Source organism: Oncorhynchus kisutch, linkage group LG21 (assembly GCF_002021735.2).
Source record: "Oncorhynchus kisutch isolate 150728-3 linkage group LG21, Okis_V2, whole genome shotgun sequence".
Taxonomy (NCBI): domain Eukaryota; kingdom Metazoa; phylum Chordata; class Actinopteri; order Salmoniformes; family Salmonidae; genus Oncorhynchus; species Oncorhynchus kisutch.
Window position 1 is genome coordinate 25,297 of NC_034194.2, and position 11,976 is coordinate 37,272.

General features: G+C 42.5%; 1 long non-coding RNA gene across 1 annotated transcript; it reads left to right on the top strand.

Annotated features, from left to right (window-relative positions):
* The first annotated feature begins 320 nt into the window (after window positions 1-320).
* Window positions 321-892, top strand: LOC116356215 (uncharacterized). Its single transcript, XR_004204701.1, has 3 exons — window positions 321-402; window positions 605-723; window positions 856-892. It is a non-coding gene; the product is annotated as an uncharacterized LOC116356215 (long non-coding RNA).
* Window positions 893-11,976: the final 11,084 nt, after the last annotated feature.

Genomic DNA, 11,976 nt, shown 5'->3' on the forward strand with positions numbered 1-11,976 from the left:
TTCTACACATTCCATTTCTCCATGGCAATAGAATGTAAACATTCTATTTTGCGCCAAACATCCCTACAACTCAATTCTAAGTGCAGCATATTGGAGGACTCCAGCTATTGATCATTCGCGACTTTAAGTCATTCCTGTTATCTCTAGAGCATCTCGTATATCTATAGCGCTGCATTTCTTCCCCATCTTACCATGAATAGGGTTTGGTGCATTCCGGAGTTCACTTATGGTCCCACAAAGGTAATCTTTGGAGAAATTAATTTTAGCATAATGTAAATGCCTGTGCATAATGTGCATAACAAAGCATCATTATTTTCATTATCTTCAAAGGAATTCTGTAGAAGCAGCCTTTATTTTCAGACTCTGCAGGCCTGCTGGGAGGAAACATATTACAATAAACAGGTAAGATTCATCCCAAAAAAACATAAACAACAGAAAGAGAGTTGTATTTCAAGACAGTTTAGAGAAGGTGGTCATAAGAGTTCTTAATATCACTTGCAAATTGTGAGGCATGAGCAGTTGTGAAATGTTGCGAGAGGCCCATTCTGAAAGCACATGATATGGTATTTCGTGGCACGGTCTCACACCTTACCTCATCTTGCAGAAGAAGCTCATGGTCCACTATCTGCTGCTCCAGAGTCAAGGCCAGGTCCCTCCCCATGTCACCACGGAGCACATGAGCAACTGGCTGGTGTCTCAGGGCAAAAAATCTCTTAGGGAGAGGTGAGTACCACGTCAGCACTCACCTTCACTGCCATTCCCTGCAACCAGCAGCACTCCAGGAGGTGTGGGTAAAATAAACAACAGAAAAATCAGAAGCCAGGAAAGTTGAATTGCTCTGTGTTTTATTTGAAGGGTGTGGAAGGAAACCCTGGAGGAAGGAAACGACCTCACTCTGCTGGTAAGAGAATGAGAGTTAGAGACATACTACAAGTTAGTGAGCTCTTTACTAGCCTTTCAACAACGAGTTAGCACAGCAGAATAGATATGTTGTGAAATTACACTAATGGGACTTCCTGTTTCATACTGCAGGCCTGGGAAGTAAACACTTGCCTAAAAATGATGAACATAGAGCACAAGGCTTTCTGCAAGCTCCGCCGCTCCATGCACCCCACCTCGCCAGCTGACATGTGAGTTCCATGTACTGCCCTGCATATGACTTGATCCATTTATCTACACATCTGGAACTACGCAGAAACAGACTAAGACAGTGTTCTCTGTGAGCACATTGCATATCGTTTAGCGTTGTCTTCTCCTTTTTGTTGATTTCAGCGATCCTAAAGTCCACAGCATCGTGGAGAGAGCTGTGAGAAGCATTCTGGGCGAGCAGTCCAATGAGCCCCGTAGCAACCTGCTCAGCCCATCTCAGGTGGTGGTGGAGGTGGTGCCCAGGCTTCTCCTGGCCCTTTGGCTTCAGCCAGAGGAAGGCCATTCAGAGCACCCAATCCTAATAGGTGGGATGGCCGTGGGCATGGTGGCGGCCGTAGTGGAGAAGCTCTCCTGCACGTTAAAGGACCCGTCCCCTCACATCCCTTTCTCCCGGGCTGCTGCTTTTGACTCTGTGCGGTCGATCCTCAGGAGAATCAGTCAGTCCTTCTCCACAGATGACCTGCAGAGCCCTTTTTATATGAGCTCTGTCTGTGGCTTTGTGGCTGACGAGGTGCAGAGCTGCTTCCAGCCCCCTGCAGCCACCCTACCAGTCCCCCCTGTGCTCACGGTGGCCGTTTCCACCACACTACCAGCTGGCATCCAAGCAGGTGAGTAGAAATGATAGAAAACACTCTGACAGATGCCTGTTCTGATGAGATCTTGGTGCCTTGTAGTAGTAGAGCTCATCAGGATTGTTGTTTTCACCCACAATACAGACCCGGCTTCTTCCCACCTGGAGGTTGAGGACATCACCCCTAAGACAGAGGCAGATCCGGCTTCTTCCCACCTGGAGGTTGTGGACATCACCACTAACACAGAGGCAGATCCGGGTTCTTCCCACCTGGAGGTTCAAGACATCACCACTAACACAGAGGCAGATCCGGCATCTTCCCACCTGGAGGTTCAAGACATCACCACTAACACAGAGGCAGATCCGGCATCTTCCCACCTGGAGGTTCAAGACATCACCACTAACACAGAGGCAGATCCGGCTTCTTCCAACCTGAATGTGGTGGACATCAACCCTAATACAGAGGCAGATCCGGCTTCTTCCCACCTGAATGTGGTGGACATCACCCCTAATACAGAGGCAGAGCCCATCTCTTCCCTCTTGGAGGTTGTGGACGTCACACCTGAAGAAAGGACTCTCACGATGGCCGTCTTCGACACTCTGCCAGCTGACATCCAAGCAGGTGAGTAACACTTAGAGAGCACTCTGACAGGTGCCGTTTGTCATGACATCTTAGCAGAACCTTTCAACTGGCCAGTGTTAAGAAGCTACGGTTTACATCCTGATCCTCTTTTTTCCCTTTCCAGAGGATGTTGCTGTGGTCATCCCGGATGTCACCCCACACCATGCAGAGCTAGGAAAGGGGCAGTCCGGCGATTATTTTGCAGGCTTTGGAGGGCAGTGTGCTGCTGCGCCTGCCACAAGGAAGAGGAGGAACAATATTAATTATTCATCAGACCTTCAGAAATGGGATTGAACCATAGACCATTAAATTATTCACATTATAATTGAACTCAATTCTGCTTTTCTTCTGTTTACTACTTAATTTCTTAACTTTTCTATAAACTTTCACTTTGCAAGTGTGGATTAGGTTGTGTAAATAAGTGGGACACATCCCAATGTTGATGCTTTGAATAATTTACTTTGTACATTTAAAAAAAAACATTAACGTCTGGGGGGCTGTCCCGTGGTGGTGTCCCCCTCCCTCCAAAGGAGGAGCAACTGAGACATGTGATGAGGCCAAGGAAGATCACTCTGCAAGGACGGGATAGGACACATCACAACACTGCTGCTCATTCATATTCAAACACACCTCAGAGTACGGACACAAACATGGACGCCCCCCCCCCCCCCCCACACATAGACAATGAATTTACCTGTACATATCAGAATCATACATTCTACCCCCACAAGTATTGATCCCCCACCTCAAACATGTTGAGTCAATTCCAGATGCTGGAATGCAGGTGCAATAGGGCCAAATATGTAATGATGTGATACCCGTGTACCCCATATCTGACCAGGTTAACGCTATATTCCCTTATGGATGTCACTAGTTAAATCCACTTAAATTAGTATAGATAAAGAGGAGGAGACAGGTTAAAAAAATATTGTAAGGCTTGAGACAATTGACATGGATTATATTATGGAATAGCAGAAAAATCTGACGAGAACATCAAAGCAAGAGTGAAGGACATTTGTAATTGTATGAATAAATATATAATTTAGGTCACCCACTTGCGTGGTGCAAAGGACTGTTTTTATTTGCAACTAGTAAGAACTTTTCTTTTTGTGAGACCCTGATTCATGTGAACGTATACAAGTTTAATATTCTTCATCTAGTCACTGTGATAGTAAATGTCCATTTCTGTTTTTTCTATTAATGCCAGGCGAATCGTAATATTTTTAAGTGACAGGAATGAGGTTTCTAAAGCAGTTACCTGTATTGAAGATTTTTCCTTAGTTTCGGTTTGGAAAATTAATATCAGTAGGTCAGTCTTATTTCCACTCAAGGATTGTGTTTTACAGGAAGTATATGGTATCCCAATTAAAGATAAGGTTACTTATATTGAAATTGTTATATGCAAGGATGAAAAACAAAGGAGTGAATTGAACTTTAACTCCATTGAGAAAACAAAGGAGAAATTGAACCTCTGGTTGATGAGAGATATTTCGTTATACGGTCGGGTATTATTATCCAAAGCTGAAGGGTTATCCAGATTGGTTTATGTCTCGCTGTCACTTGACTTAACCCCTAAAATTGTAAAGGACTTAGATAAGATTATTTATAGTTTTATTTGATGTGATATCCACAAAAATGATGTGGATATATTGAAGCAACATCTCAAGACATCAGTCAGGAAGTTAAGGCTTGGTCGCAAGTGGGTATTCCAAATGGACAATAACCCCAAGTATACTTCCAAAGTTGTGGCAAAATGACTTAAGGACAACAAAGTCAAGGTATTGGAGTGGCCATCACAAAGCCCTGACTTCAATCCTATAGAAAATGTGTGGGCAGAACTGAAAAGGCGTGTGCGAGCAAGGAGGCCTACAAACCTGACTCAGTTGCACCAACTCTGTCAGGAGGAATGGGCCAAAATTCAGTCAAATTATTGTGAGAAGCTTGTGGAAGACCAACCGAAACGTTTGACCCAAGTTAAACAATTTAAAGGCAATGCTACCATACACTCAATTAGTAAATGTAAACTTCTGACCCACTGGGAAAGTGATGAAAGAAATATAAATCATTCTCTCTACTATTATTCTGACATTTCACATTCTTAAAATAAAGTGGTGATCCTAACTGACCTAAGACAGGGAATTTTTACTAGGATTAAATGTCAGGAATTGTGAAAAACTGAGTTTAAGTGTATTTGGCTAAGGTGTATGTAAACATCAGACTTCAACTGTACCTAGAAGTGCACACTATTCTTATTGTTTTTTAATGTATGTATATAGTCAACTATACAACTTCCACTACTACTACACTTTATATCATCAGACAGGTCTTCTGTATCTCCTTTTAGGCTAGAGAGGCATTCCTCCATGGATTCCTCAGAGTGATACACAGTGAGGATCTGACTAATGACCTCCTTGGTACAGGTTTGAAGGTCCGCTTGGATTTCAAGAGAATCCCTATTACAAGTCACCTGAGAATCTAAACTTTCACTAGGAGCCTGTTTGAGAGTCTCATCATGTATTGGTGTAACACCATCGATGACCTTTACAGAGTCTTGGCAGGGAGTGAGAAAATGCCTCAGCATTTCTCGAAATCTATGATATATAATACGAGCAGCATGAAGGGTGCTCACTTTTGAAATTCTGAAATTTTCAGAGTGATGTGCCTGCATGGACTGAACAATAGTCTCCACATCTGTTACAAAAGTGTCCAGCAATTTAGATGCTTCAGAGTCTCCCAGTAAGCTGTTTGTAAAGGGGTTGACAGATCTCAGAGCTTCGCTCACTGCCTTTCTAGCCTTTGTCTGGAAAGACACACTGGAGAGTTTCTTCATATTTATAACTGGAAGACTCAGGGTAGATTCACTGTTGGTGGTGCTGTCCTGCAGACCAAGTGGAAAAGTGAGATGGGAGAGACATTGTTCACTGTCTAACAACTCAGATGGTGAGGGGGAACACGAACTGGTCAAATCATTCAAGTCAGACATGATGCCATCCACAAATAGAATGGCCTCCAGAGACTCTTCAGAATCACACTCTCCAACAGAAGATGAGAACTTCTCCATCACCTCAGTCTTATACAAGACAAGAACCTGGCTGGCAATCGCTTTTGTGGTGTCAAGGAGGACTTGGTCTTGCAAATTCTTTTTGAGAGCCAAGAGAGGTTTTGGGGTCTCACTTTGTCCTTTTTGTTCATTCATAGATGAGGGGGTTATTAAAAGTGGTTTACAAGAAATGGAGTCCGATGTGTCAGCCTCACCATTACTCGAATGACCGATGTCTAGGCACAAAGTTGGAACCATTGTGAAATAATCTTTTGTGCTCCCCACAAATGTACTTGCGAGATACCCTTTTTCTGGACAGGTAAGAATCCGCTTCAGCGTATTTTTCATGTCGTAGTAACAGCCAACAGTGTAAGACCAGATCTTACTCTGATGGTTTTCAAGAAGGATCTGCTCACTCTGTGCAGGAGAACAGGATGCCCTGATAGACTGGGTAAGATTGTCCATGTCTGAAACAAAGGTACTTACCAACTCAGAGGCCTCAGGGTCAATCATAAGGTCTCTGATCTCACCTATCCGAGGAGTTGGACTAGATGATATAGTGCCAGAAAAACATGATGTACAACCCCTGAATCTTTTAACAATCTCCCGGATCGATTCAGTGGCCTTGGTCTGAAACTCCTCAGTGAGTAGTCTATCCATACTTTGTGTTGACAGACGAAGACTAGATTTGGCACCTTTGATATTGAGGTTGCTCTCTCCTTCTTTTAGCATCTCCTCAGGACTTTTACAAGCTTCAAGCATCTTCATATGGTCAACAACAACACAAAGCAGTTCCCTCTTGTCGGGGTCATTTTCTTCCTTATTGCTGAAGTTCAAAACAGTGCCACTGAGGGCTGTCATGACCTGTCCTGTTAAATGTGTCATATCCACCTCAACACCATCCTCTCTGAGAACAACAATCTGCTCAACACTCTTCCCATTAATATACATCTGAAGTATGTTGGAAACGCCAGACACCATCTCCTCAACAACCTTGGTTCTGGAGACACCACCACTGGCAAAAATAACAGGGGACATTCGGCCAGAGATGGGAGTTTGGATGGCCACAGAGATTATGGAATTGACCTTCTTTGACACTTCTCCAACAATAACCCGGGATAGACTTTGAGTGTCTACCTGGTCCTCTCTTTGGATACAGAGGACATTGTTCAGCGACTCTTTGAAGAAATCCTGGACACCAGTGAGGAGACTGTCCTCAGTAATCCCAAAAAAGTCCCTGAGTGGCTCAGATGATATCGACTCACCATCTCCCTGAGTATTTGGCAACACTGTCTGAGACCTTTGAGAATACAAAGCAAACAATACAGCATTCCATATTCAATAGTAGACACGGTAGTGACATTAATACATCATTCAGTAATCAGTTAAACTGGTCATTAAGAGTAAACTGTTATACAGATAACAAAACATATTTTCACAAAATGGGTTATGAATAGTTAGGTGAAACCGGTTTCTTTAGGAATGACTGAACATACCCATTACGAGAGGAGCTTGATTTGGCCGTGCAAGACCTTGAGGATTTGCTGCTGCCTCTCTTGCGAACCTTCAGGTTTGTGCTAGAGGATCTCTCTGATTCTGTCAGAGACTTGCCGGATACTGGAGACACATGGCTGTATATCCGTACAAAACGGAAAATTGCAGGGATGATGACCTCCAGGATGGCCTCAGATACAAACCGCACAATCTCCAGGCACATCTCTGCAAGCAATGCCCTCATCACCTGTAGGACCGAAACAGTGTAGGTAAATTACTCATAGCCGGGCTCTGAAACCAAGCTCCTCAAAGAGATACCAACAATCTCACATATGTTCATGAGAATCATGAAAGTGGCATACATTGGAAAGCATGAAAAGCAGTAGGCTACTAAAAAGCTATTTGAATGAAACTGTTTGTGATAATGTGGATGATACTGTAGATAGATAAAAGGTTTGTATCTAATATTCTTGAAACATCTATTAATATATCTATGAATCATTTTCAGGGTTAAGGGACTTACAGGGTCCATCCTGTCAATGCTTAACTGCCTCCATTGCCTATAGGAGATAATTAGATGTTTTTAGCACCAAAAAGCACACCAACACACATACAATTTATAAAATCCTCCAGATGACATTGCATTCAAATACTACAATAGAAGTTTGGACATACTCCTCAGTAAGTCTTTCCAGAAACCGGATGATAATCGGGTTGAAAGCATCCGGATCGATTGGCGGGAGGTCAAGAGCCCTGGTCTGACAGGCCCTGGAGACACACTCACTTAGGATCTTCTCATTAGATTGTCCCTGGTGAGATGTCCCCTGAACTGCCATCCCAGAGAATTCCACAGATGTAGAGGGACCTGTGTGCAAAGCAGCATTCACCAAGGTAAAGAAGTCAGAAAACATGTAACCTTCTGAGGCAAATATGTATTAGCCAACTTTGTGTACTTTGTGAAGTTAAGTAGCCAAGAAAGTATAACATGTGCACTCTGCTATTAGTCCTCTGCTCAATAGATGTCCATACTAAATTACATTTACATGCAAAAGGATTACATTCAGTGAAATTAGAGTTTCATTTATGACCTGCATCAGTGATCTGCTCCACTTTGTTTCTCTTGGTCCTCTTGGCCTAAAAAGACAATACAGTCAATGATATACACGTAGATACTGTATGAAGCCATTCCAATACAGCCCTTTGAGTAGAGCAAGGGTAAGACTGATTGCAGGGCTGTCCCCGACAAAAAAAAATCTTTGTCGACCGAGAGTCATCCTGTTCTAATGTTAAAATGTATTTTTCCATATCAGACACAGCCTATGTGTTTGAATACAATCACCTACATAGGCACTGAGCTTGGCTGATGCTTTAAGCACACTGTTTAATTAAATAATTAAGACACACAAATGACTCAAGAAAGAGCCCGATGGTGACACTGTATTAAAAGAAATGACAGCGAGTGCCTGTGTGACAGGTGCACGTTGTCTCGCTCTCCTCCCTACTGCAGCGAAAAGGCACCGCATAACAGCAACTGTTTATTGTGCTGTCCAATAGCCCTTACACAGCCTGGAGATGTGTTGGGTAATTGTCCTGTTTAAAAACAAATGATAGACCCACTAAACGCAAACCTGATGGGATGGCGTATCACTGCAGAATACTATGGTAGCCATACTGGTTAAGTGTGCCTTGAATTCTAAATAAATCACAGACAGTGTCATCAGCAAAGCACCCCCACACCATCACCACTCCTCCATGCTTCATGGTGGGAACCACACATGCAGAGATCATCTGTACACCTACTCTCACAAATAATTTTTGGGGAATTTGGACTCATCAGACCAAAGGACAGATTTCCACCAGTCTAATGTCCATTGCTCGTGTTTCTTGGCCCAAGCAAGTCTCTTCTTATTATTGGTGTCCTTTAGTAGTGCTTTCTTCGCAGCAATTTGACCATGAAGGCCTGATTCACGCAGTCTCCTCTGAACAGTTGACGATGAGATGTGTCTGTGACTTGAACTCTGTGGAAACATTTATTTGGCCTGCAATGTGAGGTGCAGTTAACTCTAATGAACTTATCCTCTGCAGCCGAGTTAACTCTGGGTCTTCCTTTCCTGTGGCGGTCCTCATGAAAGCCAGTTTCATCATAGCGCTTGATGGTTTTTGCAACTTGATGGTGTTTGCACTTGATGAAACGTTCAAAGCACTTGAAATTTTCCGGATTGACTTTCATGTCTTAAAGTAATGACGGACTGTTGTTTCTCTTTGCTTATTTGAGCTGTTCTTGCCATAATATGGTCTTGGTCATTTACCAAATAGGGCTATCTTCTGTCTTGGCTCAAACTGATTGGCTCAAATGCATTAAGAAGGAAAGAAATTCCTTTACTTAATTTTTTAACAAGGCACACATGTTAATTTATGAAATGCATTCCAGGTGACTACCTCATGAAGCTGGTTGAGAGAATGCCAAGAGTGTGCAAAGCTGTCATTAAGGCAAAGGGTGACTACTTTGAAGAATCTCAAATATAAAATAGATTTTGATTTGGTTAACACTTTTGATACGTACATGATTCCATATGTGTTATTTCATAGTTTTGATGTCTTCACAATTATTCTACAATGTAGAAAATAGTAAAAAATAAAGAAAAACCCTTTTGACTGGTAATATATATATATATGGATGATTTACAAAGCCAGGCACATTTAACAATTAGGCTATTGATTATAGACCTAATTTAGTTGGGTTTTCCTCTCTCCTCAATTTTCTTAGACAATTAGGCTAAGGCCAGGGCTGTTTCCCCGTCTCTGCTGCTGCTGCCTCTGCAACATTGTTCTCAATCCCAATATGCTGGTTAACTTTGCTATTATGCACATAGCAACATAGGAAAGGGCGGCAATTCTACGGAGCACTGAAGATTATGTTTCAGAACCACGGACAGCGACCGTATCCAATGCAGGAGAAAGCGCATTTGTTATAAAATAATATTTGATTTATTAGTGTTGCACCATTATTGTTACATAATATAACCATATACAATTTCAGTATCACGTCTTAGCGTGATGGACTATGCCATCCCTGTGGCCTTGGCAATGGATTAGTCAACTGAGACAGGCGTGAATCAGACAGGTGTCCATGTGCACCATGAGGCGACTGCTCGACTTAAGAAATCCCAGTCAACCAACCAATTGACCAAACTGTCGACCAAATGGGGTCAGCCCTAGATTTACTATTAGGAGATAAAAGGTTATTGCATGGGCAATTTACCTTCCTCAGAGCAACATGCTATAGGGGCAGGTTATAGATATGAAAGATATCACAAATATCCACATCTCTGCTCAATCTATTCCCTTACCTTGACTTTATTTCTCTTCACGGCATCCTGCTCCATCTGAGGCAGGGGATTCTTCTTCACCTTATCCTCATCTTCATCACTCTGATTATCAACAAAATCTCTCTCGGCTGCATCAGTATCAGTGCTCTGTTCAACTGTGGACCTGTTGGCACTGGTCCTCCTCTTGGTCTAAAAAGACAATTACAGTCAATGACATACTGTATGTTGCCGTTGCTATACAGGCCTTTGAGAAGAGCTACAGTAAACAATTGGTGATTGAATATTAAGAGATGGAAGTCTGTTGTAAGGACAAATTACCCTCCAACCTCACAACCACATGTTATATGGCATATTGGACAGGTTTAAAGTGTAGACAGGTAAGACCCCAGATTTCCCTTTCTCTCCTCAGTCTATTCTCTCACCTTAACTTCTGCACACCTTTTAGGTTGTTGTCACAAATAACTGTCATACTCAACCTGTCCCTCAACATCATTCTGTCTCAGTTGCAGCATTCAAATCGTAGTCATCGTGTGTCTGTGAATCACAACATTAAAGACGATGAGTGATCTCAGCATTTCCACAAATGGAGCCATAGACAATACAACTTAAGGACTGAGGACAGCATTCTGTTGACAGCATGGTGGTTTATACTATGTCTACTGTGTGTGAATGAAGTAAGAATCTTATTCCTGAAGGTCCATTTGAGTGTGTGGTCACTTAGGCCTGAACATCAACCATGGGACCATTGGAGACGTGGGATGCTTGCTCTCAAGGTGCTGCTTGAACATCAACCAGTACTGGGACCATTGGAGACGTGGGATGCTTGCTCTCAAGGTGCTGCTTGAACATCTTCAGGTCTGCGTCTATAAAAAGTAAAGTACAAAACGGAGGAAGTTAACATTTTAATCATTAAATTAAAAGAACACCCTCCCTACCATCAAACATGGAGAGGTTTGTTAATGCTGTGGGATTGCATTGCTGGCTCTGGTACTGGTGGGTCTTGAATGTGCGCATCATGGCATCATGAAGACAGCATATTATCGGGAGTTTTTCAGTCCAATGTTCAACCCAGTATCCAAAAACTGAATCTCCATCGAAGGTTGTGGAACTCCCAACAGGAGAATGACCCAAACAAACATCAAAAGCTAACATAATTGCAAAATGTTTTTCTATTGATCAATTAGCCTTTCAGGGAGTGAGTGTTTTAATAAATAAACACAACATAATACAAAACAGGAAACACGGACAACGCACAGACATGAAACAGAAACAATGATGCCTGGGGAAGGAACCAAAGGGAGTGACATTTTCAGGGAGTGACAAGGCAGTGATGGAGTCCAGGTGAGTCTGACGACGCACAGGTGGTGACCTAGAGGCCGAAGAGGGAGCACATGTGAACATCACAGTCTTTGAAGGACCCTGCACTGACTGACAACTACTCCACCCAGCAGCAACCGCTATCCTTGTCATATGCTTATAGCAGGTCTACTTTCTCTGGCAAGATCAGCATTTCACAGAAGTGGCGTAACAGTGGGAACCTGGTGTCTTAAATATTCACAAGAAAGCAAACATTGAAATAATACAGGACATTTTACTAATTTCCTAGGTATATATTTAGTACATTTTTTATCCAGTATTTCAAAAAGGTATTAAAGTTCTCTGATACTTGCTATATGTGTAATGTACAGTGCCTTCAGAAATGATTTATACCTCTGAATTCAAAATGGATTAAATCAGTTCTCTGATACTTGCTATATGTGTAATGTACAGT